The following is an 18,801-nucleotide window of genomic DNA, read 5'->3' on the forward strand; positions in this document are numbered from 1 at the left end:
ATTTGCTTAACCATGTTTGTCGAAGCTTTATTTGTAATAGCCAGAATCTGGAAACAGCCCAGATGCCCCTCAACTGAAGAATGGATGCAGAAATTGTGGTACCTCTATTACTCAGCAATGAAAAATATGGAAATCATGAAATTTGCATGTAAATGGTGGGAACTGGAAAGGATCATCCTGAGTGAGTTTTCCCAAAAGCAAAAAAGACACAGAGTGTATGTACTCACTCATATAGACATGTAACATAGGATAAACCCACTAAAATCTGAAATCTAAAGAAACAAAGCAATAGAGAAGACCCTAACTAAAACACTTAATTCCCATCCTGAAAGGCAAAGAGGATGGACATCAGAAGAAGAAGAAAACAGGAAACAACCTAGGAACCTGCAACTGAGGGCCTCTGAAAGCCAGAAGAAGAAAACAGGAAACAACCTAGGAACCTGAAACTGAGGGCCCCTGAAAGTCTCTGCCCTGCAGACTATCAAAGCAGATGCTGAGCCTGATGGCCAACTGTCAGGCAGAGTGAATGGAATTTTATGTAAGAAGTGGGAAATAGTAAGATCTGGAAAGGACAGGAACTCCACAAGGAGAGCAACAGAACAAGAAAATTTGAACACAGGAACTTCCCAGAGACTCATACTCCAACCAAGGACTATTCATGGAGATAACCTAGAACTTCTGCACAGATGTAGCACATGGCAGTTCAGTGTCCAAGTGGGTTCCATAGTAATGGGAAGAGGGACTGCCTCTGACATAATCTGATTGGCCTGCTCTTTGATCACCTCCCCATGAGGGAAGAGCAGCCTTACCAGGCCACAGAAGATGACAATGCAGCCACTTCTGATGAGAACTGATAGACTAAGATCAGAAAGAAGTAGAGGAGAACCTCCCCTATTAGTGGACTTGGGGAGGGTCATGCATGCAGAAAGGGGAGGGTGGGCAGGATTGGGAGGTAAAGAGGGAAGGGGTTATAAGGGGATATAAAGTGAATAAAGTGTAATTAATAAAAGTTAAATAAAAAATTTAAAAAAGAAACCCTAAAGCAATCACTTTAGGCCCACAGCAAACCATCCCAAAGTAAGTGTTAAAATGTCAGTAGAAAAAGTAACTCTTGAAACCAGTACAGTTGTATGGAGGCCTAAACAAATATTGACTGCATAAGTATTTAAAAAGCAAACTCAAAATAGAGCTAAAAATTCTCTGAATACAGCAGAACCTTTAGTAGAGGGTGGTGTGATTAACGCCTTGCAGTATTTGGAGGAGTGTTAAGAAGTTGATTAACTTTAGACTTTGTGAAATATGCATGATAACATTTGGGAAAATATGAAATGAGTCCCCAAATACCCCAATCACTCTAAAATAAGGCTATAAAGAAAGAAAATAAAACATCAGTTTAAAAAGAAGGGCCAATAGAAACCCATACCTAAGGTGGTACAAATAAATCCTAATTAGACCTGGGGTTACTATAAACTGAAATAATTAAACAATTCTACTAAAAGAACTGTCTTTGAACTGCATCAATAATGATGTAGCTGTATGTTACTTTAAAAGGCATATAAGAAACTTGATTCCTCAGGAAGTCTAGGATTAATAAATTAGAAAAAAGTATATTATGTAAAGGCTTATCAAGTGAAAGCTAGTATATCTAAGTTGTCAAATATATCAATAAGTATGTAAATATTAGAAAACATAATTAAAAATCTTGATGCAACCGTGTTGCCATTTATCAAATATACTTTTTATTTTCAAGACAGGGTTTTTCTGTGTAGCTTTAGGTGTCCTGGACTCACTTTGTAGACCAGACTGGCCTCCAACCCACAGAGATTTGCATGCGTTTGCCTTCCCAAGTGCTGGGATTACAGGCATGCACCACCATGTGAAATAAATACATTATTTTTAATCATGCAGATTAACTTACAAAAATTGACCATATACTAAGACAAAAAGAAGTTGAAAATTTCTTATAAGAGATATCATGTATATATTATTTTTCATCAGAATGAAATTAAATTAAAAGTTGAAAGCCATTGAAGTCTAACAAATGAGTATGAGTGGGAAAATTTTAATATGCCAGTTCTTCCCAAATAAACTTTTAGATTTGAAGTTTTAATCTCAAATTCCAAATATGTGTGTGAGAAAGCACACACATATTATGAGTATAAAGTTCACATAGAATGGGAGAAAGAAGAGCCATAATCAAATACTGATAACCTAGAATAAATGGGTCTCGCAGATATTACAATCATAACTATCAATAAAATAATGTAGCATTTAAGGAAGAAAAAGCAGAAAATGTTAACTGCAGAAAGTCTAGGATCAGTGATACATAGTATATGAGATATTTGATCATGGGTATTGAATATTTAACAAAGTATGCTTAAAAATTAAGAATACAAAGCAGACACTGAGACTTATGGCCAACTGTTGGGCAGAGTACATGGAATCTTATGTAATCAGTGGGAAATAGTAAGAGCTAGAGAGGACAGGAACCCCACAAGGAGAGCAACAGAACAAGAAAATTTGAACACAGGAGTCTTCCCAGAGACTCATACTCCAACCAATTACCAGGCATGGAGATAACCTAGAACCCCTGCACAGATGTAGCCTGTGGCAGTCCAGTGTCCAAGTGGGTTCCATAGTATTGGGAAGAGGGACTGCCTCTGACAATAACTGATTGACCTGTTCTTTGATCACCTCCACCTGAGGGGGGAGCAGCCTTACCAGGCCACAGAAGATGACAATGCAGCTACTCCTGATGAGATCTGATAGACTAAGATCAGAAGGAAGGAGAGGAGGACATCCCCTATCAGTGGACCTGGGGAGGGGCATGCATGCGTGAAGAAGGGGGATAGAGAGTGGGACCAGCAGGGGAAGAGGGAGGGGCTTATGGGGAGATACAAAATGAATAAAGTGTAATTAATAAAATAAATGAATTGCAAAAAAATTAAGAATACAGGAAAATATTAACTGTACCACGGACCAAATCGATTTCAAATTAATTAAAGCCAAATATGAAAGGCAAGATACTTTTGTAAAATAACATAAAAGGCTGCATTTCTGGTATCCATACATGACAGTGAAGCAGGTTAGAAAAATAAGGAAAGTTATGGAGACACGAGAAGGAAAAGGACACCTTCAACTTATAGTCTGGGTGAAGTCTTGTGCCTGACAAGAATAAAAAATTCCAGTACAATTAACTACTGTTTCTAAGTATAGCTTTTTCCCTTCAAAGTTATAAGCCTATTGTTTTCCAGGACCCTCACCTGTAGCCCATTTACATGAGAAGAACTTTGACTTTGTACATTCTAGTGATTCCTTGTCTTACTTTACCATATTATCATTCCATTTAAGGCATCTCCAGACACACCCTAAGATATCACTTATCAAAAGTAAGAAAAGTGGAGTTAGGGTTCCTTAGCAACCTTTGGAAATATAACTTAAGAGCTGCCAAAATGGTACATATAGAAGGCTAAGACCCTTAACTGTGACTTGTCCTTGGGAATCCCACATCTATGCTTGGATATATCTTTCTCCGAACCATTTGCTTAAAGTCTATATCAAAATACATTTAATAAAACCTCAAATCTGCTTCATGGTAGTCAGTCTTGAAATTCTTTTCTCTGTCAAAACCTCCAATCTCAGTTTGGCAAGAGTTGAGGTTCATTGGAGATTCAGAGAACCTCTAGGGGCTGAAGGGAACAATATGGACCGGTGTCTTTATCTTATCTCTAACACTTTCACAAATAATAAAACAACCATGCAAATAACAAGGAAAAACAAATATGTTTACTATTATTACTAAAATAAATAGAAAATTGTTAATATCAAAATTAAAACAACATGAGTTGGGACATAACTTCATGATGTAATGTGTGCCTAGAATGATCAGGGGCTGGGTTCAAATTCCCAGTATCACACACAAGCAAATGAATATATCATAACTAAAGAAAAAGTTAAACATTCTGATAAAATATAAAGCAATTATTTCATAGAAGAACACAAAAACCAATATATACCTTTTAAAAATTGATTAAGGATTTATAATAGGATCATAAATTCTCCTTATAGAAATCAATTCCTTATAGCTATAGATAAGAAGATAGGTAGAACAATGTTTGCAATAGTAAAATTAGAAAAAAATAATAATCAGGAAGGGGCCAAATTTAAAAAACAAGAACAAAATAAATCCAACAGTGTATGCAGTACATTACACCTAGTATGTTAATGGTAAGAACAAAATAAAGAGATAAGCATAATAGTTGGGTGAAATAGAGAGCAAGGAAGAACGCAAGAATTGGGCTGTAGAGGAAGAGAGCATCACTTGATAATATTTTGGCAATGCTAATGGTCATAAGTTAACAAATTGTCTTCAATATTATCTGTACCTTCTGTATCATTTATTTGTAATCAATATATTTTATTTCTAGAAGTTTTAGATAGTAAAAAATTGGTGGAAAGTATAGAGGGTTTCTACACTCATATCTTTCACATATACAAATTCCAACACTATGTGCCACATTTCAGTGGTGCATTTGCAACGAACAATCTGTATTTGTACATCATTATTATAACCATTATTGTGTAGAAGTCATGGTCTACATTTGTTGTGTAGCAATTTCCTCCAAGATAAAAACACCATCTTGGAGGCAAGCTCATTAGACTTTGGATATTCTAAAGCAGTGGTTTTCAACCTTTATATGCTGTGGCCCTTTAATATAGTTCTTCATGTTGTGGTAACACCCAACCATAAAATTATTTTCTTCCTACTTCATAACATTAATTTTGCAATTGTTATGAATAGCAAATGCGTCTGTGTTTTCTGTTGGTTTTAGGCAACCCTTGTAAAAGGATTGTTCTACTCTGAAAGGGAAAGTGCTGTACAGGTTGAGAACCACTTTTCTAAAGGAAAGGGAAACATTCTGTCATTGAGACATGCTCTTTTGTGCTCAGGAAGTAAATAATTAAAGGTATGTAGAATGTTCCAAAAACTGACAAGATGCAGTAGGGTCCTTCCTCCCCAAAGTTACACAAGCACCCAAAGTTATACAAGAAGTAAAGTGTTCTGAGAGACACTCTCAGACAAGCCATGATAAAATGAAGAAGCAGAAACCAGCTGAGCTATCTGGACAAGGCTTAGATTAATTGAGCTACCTGGAGAGGGCTCTCTCCAACCTGTTGAGTTGCCTAAAAGCTGAGCATTATGCTCTAGGTTTCCAAATTTCTTAAGCTTTCATCCTTGCTGGTATGGATTTTGGTGATGCAGCTATCTTTGAATCATCTGTTTCTATTAAGTAGCCACAATAAAATCAATTGGTTCACCAAGCTGGACTTTAGTGGTATCCATGCTTTAGTTCTGTTTTTACACTCTAGAAACCAAGGGGAATGACATCTAAGCTGTTAGCCAGCATATTCGTCAGGGATCTCTAGAGGCACAGAACGTATGGAATGAATCTCCCTCTTTCTCTGTCTCTCTCTCTCAATAAAATGGAATTTATTGGAATGACTTATCATACAACTAATTTAACAATGGCTAACTGTGAATGGAATGTCCAAGAATTTAGTAGTTGCTCAGTCCTACATGGCTAGGTATCTTAGCTAGAATTCTGTATATGCTAGAATCTTGAAGAAATAGGTTCCAATGCCAATAAAGGACTGGATGTGCTAACAAGGACAGGACAAGAAAGCAAAGAATAAAATCATCCTTCTTCCATTGTCATTATATAGGCTTTCAAAAGAAGGTGCCCAGATTAAAGCCATGTCTTCCCACTTCAAGATCCAGATCAAGAGCCTGTATCTTTCAGCCTTATAATCCTCATCAATTGTATGCTGTTCTTCCAATCTCAAGATCCAGATCAAAGCTGTAACCTCCATTTCTGGATTGCAGTTTTTTTCCCGTTATGATCAAATTGACAACCAACCATAGCCATCATAACCAGGCTAGATTTATTGTGTAGTATCAATACATATATGCTCCGCATGAGTCCATAAAAAACTAATCCCCAATCTCATCCAAAAATTAATTTTTATATGCTACTTGTCTCCCATTCCCATATATTACCAAACATAGTGATAGAGACTAATGTATAATTTTGTTGATTCTAAACCTGCTTGTTGGATTGATGAAGCATAAAAATTTCCCCAAGCAGAAGAATGTACCATAAACTATTCATAAGACAGTGGGAAAAGGAGATGGGAAAGGGCAAAAGGGAAGAAGAGGGGTGAAGGGAAAATGGAGAGGGGTGGAATTTGGCTGTAGATGACACAGTGAAATACTACAAGGGTGTTCATCATCATGTTGTAAATGTTTCCTGTTAGCATCTCAGGATGCTTCCACTTGCTATAGTGGGTACCCTGTCTTGGTCAAGAAGACAGTTGTTCTCACCTCCCCAGAATAGTGTCATGTGACATTAAAGGTTGTTATTGTTGCTGTTCATTCTCTTGATTTAGACAAACAGATAGATGTATACACCATTATAAAACCACACAAAGCTCTAAAACACTCTGGGTTAAACTTATTCAACATTCTCTAATCCCAAAAAACCATTAATGTTTACAGTGTCTCCTAAGTTTTCTCCTTCCCTGGATGCCATAACATGAGAATCATATAGTATATAACTTTTTCAGATTGGCTTCTTTCAGGTAGGAATGTTCATTTATGTTTTCTACATGTTTTCTTCATGGAGGTGTTAGAGGCTCATTTCTATTTCCATCCAACTAATCTTTTTTTCATTCTTTATTAATTATAATTTATTCACTTTGTATCCCCCCTGTTGTTCCCTCCCTCCTCCAGTCCCAATCCCTCCCTTCCTCCTCCACCCTCTGTATGCATGCCCATCCCCAAGTCCACTGATAGTGGAGGTCTTCTTTTCCTTCCTTCTGATCCTAGTCAATTAGGTTTCATCAGGAGTGGCTGCATTGTCTTCCTCTGTGGCTTGGTAATGCTGCTTCCCACTCAGGGGAAGGTAATTAATGAGCAGGCCAATCAGTTCATGTCAGAGACAGTCCCTGATCCTATTGCAATGGAACCCATTTGGATACTGAGCTGCCATGGGCTACATCTGTGCAGGGGTCTTAGGTTATCACCATGCATAGTCCTTGGTTGGAGTATCAGTCTCATGAAAGACCCCTGTGCTCAGATTTTTGGTTCTGTTGCTCTCCTTGTGGAGTTCCTGTCCTCTCCAGATCTTACTGTTTCCCACTTTTTTCATAAGATTCACTGCACTCTGCCCAAAGGTTGCCCATAAATCTCAGCATCTGCATTGATAGTCTGCAGGGCAGAGCCTTTCAGAGGCCCACTGTGTCAGGCTCCTGACTTGTTCCCTCTTTTCTCATTCTGCTGATGTCTATCCTTTTTGGCTTTCTGGATAAGGACTGAGCATTTTAGCAAAAGTCCATAAGTCTCAGAATCTGCTTTGATAGTCTGCAGGGCAGAGCATTTCAGAGGCCCTCTGTGGCAGGTTCCTAGATGGTTTCCTGTTTTCTTCTTCTTCTGATGTCCATCCTCATTGTCTTTCGGGATGGGGATTGAGCATTTTAGTCAGGGTCTTCTCTCTTGATTAGTTTCTTCAGATGTACAGATTTTAGTAGGTTTATCTTATGTTATATATCTATATAAGTGAGTATATACCATGTGTGTCTTTCTGTTTCTGGGACAGCTAACTCAGGATGATCCTTTCCAAGTCCCACCATTTACCTGTAAATTTCATGATTTACTTATTTTTCGTTGCAGAATAATACTCCATTGTATAGATGTACCACCATTTCTGCATTCATTCTTCAGTTGAGGGGTATCTGGGCTGTTTCCAGCTTCTGGCTATTACAAATAAAGCTGCTACAAACATGGTTGAGCAAATGTCCTTTTTGTGTACTTGAGCCTCTTTTGGATATATTCCTAGGTGTGGTATGGCTGGATCTTGAGGAAGCGCTATTCCTAGTCTTCTGAGAAAGGTCCAGATTGCTTTCCAAAGTGGTTGTACAAGTTTACATTCCCACCAGCAGTGGAGGAGGGTTCCCCTTTCTCCACAACCTCTCCAGCATGTGTTGTCAATTGAGTTTTTCATCTTGGCCATTCTGATGGGTGTAACGTGAACTCTTATGAACATTTTGATTTGCATTTCCCTTATGACTAAGGATATTGAACATTTCTTTAAGTGTTTCTCTGCCTTCGCTATTCCTCTAATGAGAATTCTCTGTTTAGCTCTATACTCCATTTTTAATTGGGTTACTTGAATTTTTTGCTGTTTAACTTCTTGAGTTGTTTATATATATACTGGATATTAGCCCTCTGTCAGATATAGAGTAGGTGAAAATCCTTTCCCAATCTGTAAGCAGACCTTTTGTTCTGACAACAGGGTCCTTTGCTTTACAGAAGCTTCTCAGTTTCATGAGGTCCCACTTACTGATTGTTGCTCTTAGGGCCCGTGCTGTTGGTGTTCTGTTCAGGAAGTTGTCTCCTGTTCCAATGAGTTCAAGGCTCTTCCCTACTTTTTCTTCTAAGTGGTTTAGTGTATCTGGTTTTATATTGAGGTCTTTGATCCACTTGGACTTTAGTTTTGTGCAGGGTGAAAACTATGGCTATATTTGCATTTTTTCTATGTATATACACCCAGTCAGACCAGCACCATTTGTTGAAGATTCTATCTTTTTTCCAATGTATGATTTTGGCATCTTTGTCATTATCTGGTGTCCATAAGTGTGTGGGTTTATTTCTGGGTCCTCTGTTGGGTTCCATTGATCCACCATTCTGTTTCTATGCCAGTATCATGCAGATTTTATAAATGTTGCTCTATAGTACAGTTTAAGATTAGGGATGGAGATACCTCCAGAAGATCTTTTATTGTAGAGGATTCTTTCAGAAATTCTGGGTTTCTTGTTATTCCATATGAAGTTGAGAATTTTTCTTTCCAGGTCTGTAAAGAATTGTGTTGGTAATTTGATAGGACTTGCATTGAATCTGCACATTGCTTTTGGTAAAATGGCCATTTTTACTATGCTAATCTTGCCAAGCCATGAGCATCTTCTGATATCTTCTTCTAATTCTTTCTTCAAAGACCTAATTTTTTTTTATACAAGTCCAGCCTCTTGTGGTTTTCATAGTTTATTTTGTGAAGTCAGGTGTGATTCTGATGGGTGTGCCATTATATTTTACTTGGCCTTTTTCCCTTGCAGCTTTTAGTATTTTTCTTTGTTCTGTAATTTACGGTTTTGATTATTATGTGGAGGGAGGATTTTCGTTTCTGGTCTAATTTATTAGGTGTTCTGTAGGCCTTTTGTATTCCTATAGGCTTCCCCTTTAAGTTGGGGAAATTTTCTTCCATGATTTTGTTGAAAATATTTTCTGGGCCTTGGTGCAGGGAATCTTCTTTTTCCTCTATCCCTATTATTCTTAGGTTTTGTTTTTTCATGTTCTCTTGGATTTCTTGGATGGTTTGTGTCAGGAATTTTTTAGATTTATTATTTTCTTTGATGGATACATTGATTTCTTCCATTGACTCTTCCACACCTGAGATTCTTTCTTCCATCTCTTGTAGTCTGTTGGCTATGCTTACCTCTGTAGTTCCTGTTTTCTTTCCTACGTTCTCCCTCTCCATGATTCCCCAATTTGTGTTTTCTTTAAGATTTCCAATTCTATCTTCAGATCTTGAACTGTTTTTTTTTAAATTTCTTTCACCTCTCTGACTGTATTTTCCTGTTTTTCCTTCAATTCCTTCACCTGTTTATTTGAACATTCCTCTGTTTCTTTTATTTCTTTCAGTGATTTAATCATTTCATCTCTGAACGCCACAAACTGTTTGGCTGCATCTTCCTGTATTTCTTTACGGATTGCCATAATCTGTTTTATTATATCTTCCCTTAATTCTTTACCCATTTTATTTGCTTCCTCCATTAAACTCTTCATATGCATAGATGTAAGGTCATCTTCTTGAATTTCACTTATGTTAGGGTGTCCAGGGCTTCTTGCCCCTGGATAACTGGGTTCTGTGGATACCATATTGCTTTGTCTTTTGTTGGTTCTGTTTTTTTGCTCTGCCTCAGGTGTTGTCTGTTAATTTCTGGTGCCTGCTAGGTCCTGGGGCAGGGAGAATCCACTTGGTGGGGTTCTGAAGTTCTCCTCTGCTTTTCAGGTATCATTAACTGAATGGTGGTGCTTCTCAAGAATTATCGCAGTTCACTTCAGGTGCATGGACCTGTGCAGTAACTGTCCTGTTCAGGAAGGCTCACCTCTCATGAGGAGAGGTCCTGGTGATGGCTGCCCTGCTGCTGGGTTTTTTGCTCTGAATTTAGTGAGCAGCAGCTCTTGCTCTTAAGGTGTAATTGTTGGGTGCAGACCTCTTGAAGAACCAGGAATTCCCATAGTTTTACCATTTTAGATAGGGATAACTGATTGAATCTTGGAGGAGTATCTGAGGGCTGCTGTAATGGCTCTCTGGCTTTTGCAGGTCTGAGGATGCAGCTGTGTGCCCCAGTGCCCTTGTGGTACTCAATAATGGCAGGTGAGCAGGGTGCTCATGCCTGCAGTAGAAGGCTAGAGCCTAAAGTTTACGTGAACCCTGAAAGTCTTCTGCAGCTGGGTGTCCTGTGCGTTGGACCTGATGATCCCCCCACTGTGGGGCTTCCTTCTGACAGGGACACCCAGTCTTTGCTTTGGGGACAACCGTTCTGTCTTTGATGGCGATTAGAACCTGCAGGCACACACTTGCGTGGCTCTGCCTTTCTGCCTTTCTGGCAGTTGGGTTCCTGGGCGTCTGCCGAAACTGGGTAATTTTTCCCGAGACCTTTTCAGCGTGGTGGTATTGGCTGAGTGCTCTGAGATCATACCAGCAGTTCCCCTCCCTGTGGGTTTGCAACCGACAGAGAAACTCAGTCTCTGGTGCCCTGGGGCCCACAGTTCTATCTGGGGCAGTGAGTCAGGTGTGCAGGCAGGACTCTATGCAGCCGGCTGGGTCCCTGGATCTGTCTCTGGGCTGGCTCCTGGGCACCTGCAGAACACTGGGTCTTTTCCAGGGAATGTCTGGGAGACCTAAGGTTGGTCCCAATCATTTCCTGCCCCATGGGGTTATCTCTCGACTGGAAATCACAATCTCTGATGTTGTGGTGTCCACAGTTCAGTCTGGGACAGTGATCAGAGCATGCCGGCATGTGGCTCTGGGCTGACGACCAAGAGCCTGGTGGAAAGGGGATCTATTCCATGGTTTAGCTGGGTGAGTTGAAGCTGATTGAATCCCCCACCGTGGGGTATCCTCTCACCTGGCAAACACAATCACTTGTGTTTTAAGGCCGCGAGTTCTGACTGCTGGTCACTGTGCCGATCCTGCTGTGTTGCTGGTCAGAATGAGAGTAGTCCTGGTGCTGCCATCTTGCAAGTCCCCATCTGACTAATCTTACATTGTATAAATGCATCAGTTTATTTGGCCATCCATTATCGACTCAAGAGAGAGAGCATTGAAAATTTTCCCAAGGTTTTGAAATTATGAAAAAAGCCATAGCCTGGCACTTGGAAGCACACACCCATGGTCCCAACACTCAGGGAGGCAGAGGGAGGCAAATCTTTGTAAGTTGAGGCCAGCTTTGTCTACAAAACAAGTGCCTAGTACAGCCAAGACTATACAGAGAAACTCTGTGTCAAACAGCCAAAAGGGGGGGGGGGGCACTGCCATATGCAGGTTTTAAGTGGCTATACATTTTTCTATTTATATGAGTAAAACCAAGGAATATGACTTATGGATTTGTGGAGAGCCGAGACTCAGTCGCCACTAGGTGGCGCTGACATATCGCCCTCAAAACTGTAAACCTCCAGGGCACATGCGTAGATTGCGTAAGCACGCTAAGGATTGCGTAAGCACGCCGGATAAGAATGAGCAGCCAATCAGGGTATTGACACGTCACAAGCCCGCTAAGCATGATGGGCCCAAGTCATCGGGCGGGGTAAAAGTGAGCAGCCAGTCAGGGTATTCACACGTCACTCAGGTGCGACCCGGGCTTATATAAACAGCGCCACATCGGGGGCTCTCTCTCTCCTCTCCGTTTTCATCGTGTGACTAATAAAGATTTTGTTGCGGAAGAATTCCTGTGGTCGCATGCGTTTCTGCCGGCGAAACGCTCACGCGGCTCCCAACATGGATGGTAGAGTCAAAATGTGTACTTTTGAAAGAAATCTTCCACTGTCTTCCAAAGGGGCTGTACTGGGTGTATCCCCAACTGTAGAGAATGTATCTCCCTGTCATTTTGCATTCTCACTAGTACTTTTTTTCATTTACTAATAAGTTTGTAACGGCTGTTTTAATTTTTTCCCTTTTTATGAAAACAGTGTTCACCAAATTTTTGTATGCTTCCTTGCCACTCTTTACTCTTCTATAATGAAAAGTCTGTTGAAAATCTGAGTCCATTTTAATTGGATTTTGAATTTCCTTACTGTTGAGTTATGAGAGTTCTTTGCATACTTTGGGTCACCATCCTCTATTATGTATATGTATTGAAAAAATTCTCCTCCAGCTTTGACATGTTTTCTCATTTTCTTTTACAGACTGATAATTTTGTACATATTTTGTGAAACATACTAAAATCTGTACACCTAAAAAAGATAAACAAGAAAGAGGACCCAGGGTAAGATGGTCAGTCTTCACTTAGAAAGACAAATGGGATGGACATTGGAAATAGGAGAAAACAAGTAACAGCACAGGAGCCTACCACAGAGGGCCCCTGAAAGACTCTTTCTAGCAGTGTAGCAAAACAGATGCTGGAACTCATAACCAAACCTTGGGAAGAGTGCAGGGAATCATATGAAAGAAGAGGGAGTTAGCATGAGTTGGAGAGGACAGGACCTCCACAAGGACCAAATATATTAGAGCCCAGGGGTCTTTTCTGAGACTGTTTCTCCAACCAAGGACCATGTATGGTTATAACCTAGAACCCCTGCCCAGATATAGCCCATGGCAGCTCAATATCCAAGTGAGTGCCCTAGTTAGGGGAACAGGGACTATCTCAGACATGAACTCAATGGCTGGCTCTTTGACACCCCCCCCCCCCAGAGAGAGGACCAGTCTTACTAGGCCACAGAAGAGGATATTGTAGCCAGCCCTGAAGAGATCTGATAAGCTAGGATCAGATGGAAGGGGAGGAGGACCTCCCACATCAGTGGACTTAGAGAGGGACAGGAAGGAGATGAGAGAGGAAGAGTGGGATTGGGAGGGAATGAGGGAGAGGGCTACAGCTGGGATACAAAGTAAATAAACTGTAATTAATATAAAAAATAATAAAAAAAGAAAAATAATGTTTCCAAATTGTGGTTAAAAGCATCTAGCACTTGCCTCTTGGGAGTGTTTTTAGAATTTAAACTCCTCCATAAATATGCTTAACCTGTTGGAGGTGTATAAATTTGATAACATTAGTGTATGATATTTTTTACATTTTCATACTCATTATCACAATGCATGTACTCAAATTCCTTTCGATTTTATATATGAAGGAAACCTCCACAGTTTCCTCTTATGTTATCTTGGTGTCTTGGCATATAATAATGCTTCCGACTAAGAGCAAGGTGATGACACAGAAGTTATCTTTATGGGTGAATATAGCTTGGCAGTATATGACTTTAACATTTTAGGAATTACCTAAGTCTACAGTGAATTACATAAACATTCTGCCCAGGAGAGGAGTGCAGCTTTGTAATAGTTCAAGTATCTCACCAGGATTTTATTAAAATCCACCATCTTTTTCTCAATATGTCCTTAGAAAGAACAGAGTAGAATATTTTAATAACTTACAGACAGTATCAAAGGAAAGTGGCTGGCAAAGCCAAGAAACTATTTCTTGTTCCCCTTTCCTCTATAAAATGTTAAGGAATGTTCTTTGCTGTTCATATATTCAAGCATCTGTGGGTGCAGACCACTTTGCTGTCAGCTCCAATGTCAATCTCTTCAAACTCTCTGTTTCCATAATAAACCCTGACCTCACATTACCACTTCCTTCATGGTTCAGGAGTTATTGAAGAGCTAGTAAAAACCAGAGCAGGGTCTCTTTCAACCGCAGCCAATGACTGAATACAATTGGGCATAATTACATGTAGACACGTGTCCTCTTGGGCCTCAGCAGAAGTGAAGAGAGATGCATTTCTATAGAGCATAAAGGACAGTTCCTTATTTTGTAAGGTACCCAGCTGTAGGACTGGCAACATATCACCATTTAGCCTTGGGACATCTAGCTATTCAAAACTTTATCCTGTCTAGTCTCACATAGCTGAAGAGAGGGCTTTTTTTTTTCCTTTAAGGTGCTGATTTTTAGGGTCTATTTACATAACATGTAGGCTGTGGCAATCAGGCAAATGTTTGCTCACTTTGTAAATTAATGTTAACTGAAGGCTGGCAGAACAGGCACAGCTATCTCAATGACATGAAGTGTCATGTTCAAACTGATCACACATGATTAACCCTCTGAACTTTTTAACACTGTACTGAATTCTTCTGGGCACAGATATAGACTTTTTTCCATGATAATATGGAAGATTCTGCAATTAGTTGCAAGTATGAATTTTGAAGTGGAAATAGGAATTAGACTTTGATAGACCACTTAGTTTAGCAAACTCCAAGTTCTGGCTTTTCCTGACAGCAGGAAATGACTTCAAAATAATAAGGCAAGGGCATTTGTAGTGCCACAGAGCTCATTTTGTAAATCATAACAATATCTTGTTTGGCTTCCTGCTGAGCCAGCCCCAACGTGCCACCTGCCTCTCTGTTAGGCCTTAGTGCCCCACCACTGTGGAGAACTCTGCAAATTTCCAACATGCAGTACCACCTACATCACTGCTAGACAGATTGGTTCCATTTTACTACGGAAGCTGACTATGAACCATACTTAAACTCCACAATACTGAAATGATGAAAAGCCATTTTTTTTCTGGACTGCTTTGCTTGGAAGAGCAAGTTATTCTCTTTTCTACAGAAGCAAAAGATAGTGAATTTGGTGCCCTCATTACTGCTGTTTTTTTAAAAAAAAAAAAAAATTTCACTTCTTTATCTTTGAGGAAGACAGGTAATCAATCTTTCTATCTGCCTTCCTCTCTCTACCCAACACTCTTTTTCTCTCTCTCTAACTCTATCTCTATCTGTATACAATGGGGTTCATTGCTAATATCTTATTAAATATTGGGGAAAATGTTAGATTTTATTAACTTTCAACAAATATTAATTGTCTTTTCCTTACATTTATGAAAGAAGAATATTTCTGCATTTTATTAATGCCAAGCATTCCATTAAAACTACTTTCAATTAGTAACAAAATGTGACTGGACATGGTAGTTGCTGGGTCTGGATTGACCCTTAAGACACATTATGCTTCTTTTGGCCTATTGAGAATTTTGCACTTCTTCAAGGAGAAATCCACACTCCAGGTGTCACTGGACTATTCATCCCCTGAAATGAGGCACACACAGAAAATTGACCTAAAACTTTAAGCAAAATTGCTTGAGCAAACTGTCCACACAGCAAGAAGAAATAAATGCTCTTTGTAATTACAGATTTTGAAGTGGCTTGTGCTGCAGCATTATGTGGCAAGAGTTGATGGATTAAAGTGTATTCTGTAATTTCAGAATCTTTATTAAGATGCAGTTCACATGACATGTAATTAATACCCCTTTAAAGTATACAATTCAGTGTATCAGTTCATTCACAGAGTTCTATGACATGAACTTCAAAAGAAACTTTGAAACCATGATCCCTCTCATCCCTCTCTCTACCCAGCTCTAAACAACTACTATTCTAATTTTTAACAACTTTAATTTTATGCTATACTGTACCATGTTAGTAATTGAAAGTAGGAAATAGACATTATGAAAGAGGCTATAGAGCTCTTTGTTTTCTACTTCTAATTCAATCATGGATTTTGACTTTGATAGTGGTTAAGTTCATAACTATATTTGATATTGAAAGTTTAAAATTACAGCTTCTGTTTCCATGCAAATTTTATTTGTAATATATAAGTTACATGAGCTGTATGTAATTGGAATCTGGTTAATTTGGGTGTGTGATGTTTTTATTTATTTGTAAAGTTGTTTTACAATAAATTTCATAAATTAAAATTGTCCTACCATGGCTTTTAGTATAAGTGAAATTCTATAATGTATAGTACTTTGTGACTGGTTTCTTTCATCCAGCATAAATTTTTCAAAGCTTAAACATGTTCTAGTATGACTACTGTGCTCTTCATAATCAAATAATATTCTATTTTACTGGTATGGAACATTTTATTTGTTCATGTTTTAAAATTTAACTCTCCTGTAGATGGTATACTCTAATGTAAAATATAATAAAAGATTGCACTATATATTGTTAATAAACATTTTAAGTTAGATTTCATTTTAAGAGAGACTCAGATTACATTCAATTCAGTATTTTTGTATAATGTTACAAGGAAACAGGAGGAGAGTAAGGGAGGTTGGAGAGAGAAATAATCATTGGGTTATTTTCTAAGATATTGTCTTTAGACATTAGCTATGAATATTAAATATCCCAACATGTTATTCGATAACTTAATGTTTTATTAACTATAATAACCTATTGTTGAATTAATAATTAACTTATTTATCCATTCTATAATGGAGTTACAGTTTTATTTTGTGACATGACTTCAATTCATGTAATTATTGATGAAATTTAGACAGTTAAACAATCTTGTAAAAATCATCACAAATAGCATGGATATTCTTTATTACCCCCCATGGATATCACAGCAAAGATTTACTATACTATTAGTACTATGGTTTTGTGAGAGGAAAGGTGCAAAAATAAAGGATGTCATTCTGGTTTCATCTCTTCCTAGAAGTTTGGAGGTGGGATATGTATTTCTAAAACTTTCAAATTAATACCTACAGTAATTTGGCATTCATTACCCACCAGCAAATAATGATCCTGGTATTTAAGTTATATTTTCTCATTAATTGCTCACAGCAGCTTTACAAGCCCTGTACCATGACTACTCCCAGTTCCAAAAGAAGCCACTACTGAGTAAGATGAACTAATCTGTCTACATTAAAATCTATAAATATTCCTCAAAAACTTCTGACTTCCAAAAACAAACTACAACTGAAAATCAATTTCTCTAGTCACTAATCACTTATCTGTGAAGCTAAGAGATCTTCCTAGTAGGATGCGACTATATATCTGGAGCATAGAGGGAGATAGGGACAACAAGGACTAGACACAGATTAACTTTAGTGAAGACTTTTTCTGACTATGAACTCAAGAAGAAAAGAAGGTCTCTTTTAATCACTTTGATTACAACTTGGGGTATACTGAAGTTCTCACAGAAAACTGCCAAAAGAGTTTACTGGTAGTATCCTCTAAATGCTGTATCCCTTCCCATTTTAGTGAATAGTTTAAAGCTCTGAAACTTGGAGCTTTCTCACGGGCAGTTTTGTAGCAGACCATTCTTTTTTTCTTTTCTTTTTTTTTTATGCTTGATGGTATTGTTTTATTTATTTTTTTAATTTATTATTTATTATAATTTATTTACTTTTTTAAATTTTATTTTTCTTATCAGTTACATTTTGTTAATTCTGTATCCCAGCTGTATCCCGCTCCCTCATTCCCTCCCCCAACTGCCCTCCCTCCCTCATCTCCTCCCTGCCCCTTTCCAAGTCCACTGATAGAGGAGGACTTCCTCCCCTTTCATATGACTACATTTTGTCAGGTATTTTCAGGACTGGCTGCAAAGTCCTCTTCTGTAGCCTAACAGTACTGCTCCTCCCTTGTGGGGTAGGGAGGCCAAAGAGCCAGTCACTGAGTTCCTGTTAGAAATAGTCCTTGTTCCCCTTACAATGGGAAACCAATTGATTACTGAGCTATGGTGGGTCACATCCTAGCAGAGGTTCTAGGTTTTATCCACTCATGGTCTTTGGTTGAGTGTCCATCTCAGAAAAGACCCTGTGCCCAGATATGTTTAGTCCTATGGCGCTCCTATCCTTTCCACATCAAACTCCCCTTCTTTCATACGATTCCCTGCACTCTGCCAAAGGTTTGGTTATCAGTTTTAGTATCTGCTTTGAAAAGATTGCGAGGTAGAGTCTTTCAGATGCCTTCTGCGGTAGACTCCTGTCATACATTCAATGCATATCCCATTTGTCTTTCTAAATGAGGATTGATCATCATAAACCATGTCTGCTTTCTTGATTATCTTCTTTAGGTATATAGTTTTCATTAAGTTTATCATATCTTTTAGGTCTATATAAGTGAGTATATTCCATGTTTGTCTTTCTCCTTCTGGGATACTTCACTCAGAATGATATTTTCTAGATCCCACCATTTGCCTGCAAATTTCATGATTTCCTCTTTGTTGATTGCTGAGTAGTATTGCATTGTGTAAAAATATCACAATATCTGTATCCATTCCTCCATTGATGGACATCTGGGTTGTTTCCAGTTTCTGGCTATTACAAATAAAGCTGCTACAAATATAGTTGAGCAAATGTCCTTATTGTGCACTTGAGCAATTTTGGGTATATGCCTAACAGTGGTATAGCTGGGTCTTGAGGAAACACGTCATAATTGTCTGAGAAAGCGCCAGATTGACTTCCAAAGTGGTAGTACAAGTTTGCATTCCCACCAGCAGTGGATGAAGGTTCCCCTTTCTCCACAACCTCTCCAACATGCGTTGTCACTTCAGTTTTTTATCTTGGCCATTCTGATGGGTGTAAGGTGAAATCTTAGGGTTGTTTTGATTTCATTTCCCTAGTGGCTAATGAGGTTGAGCATTTCTTTAAGTGTTTCTCTGCCATTCGATATTCCTCTGCAGAGAATTCTATGTTTAGCT

Source organism: Meriones unguiculatus, chromosome X, assembly GCF_030254825.1.
Source record: "Meriones unguiculatus strain TT.TT164.6M chromosome X, Bangor_MerUng_6.1, whole genome shotgun sequence".
Classification (NCBI taxonomy): Eukaryota; Metazoa; Chordata; class Mammalia; order Rodentia; family Muridae; genus Meriones; species Meriones unguiculatus.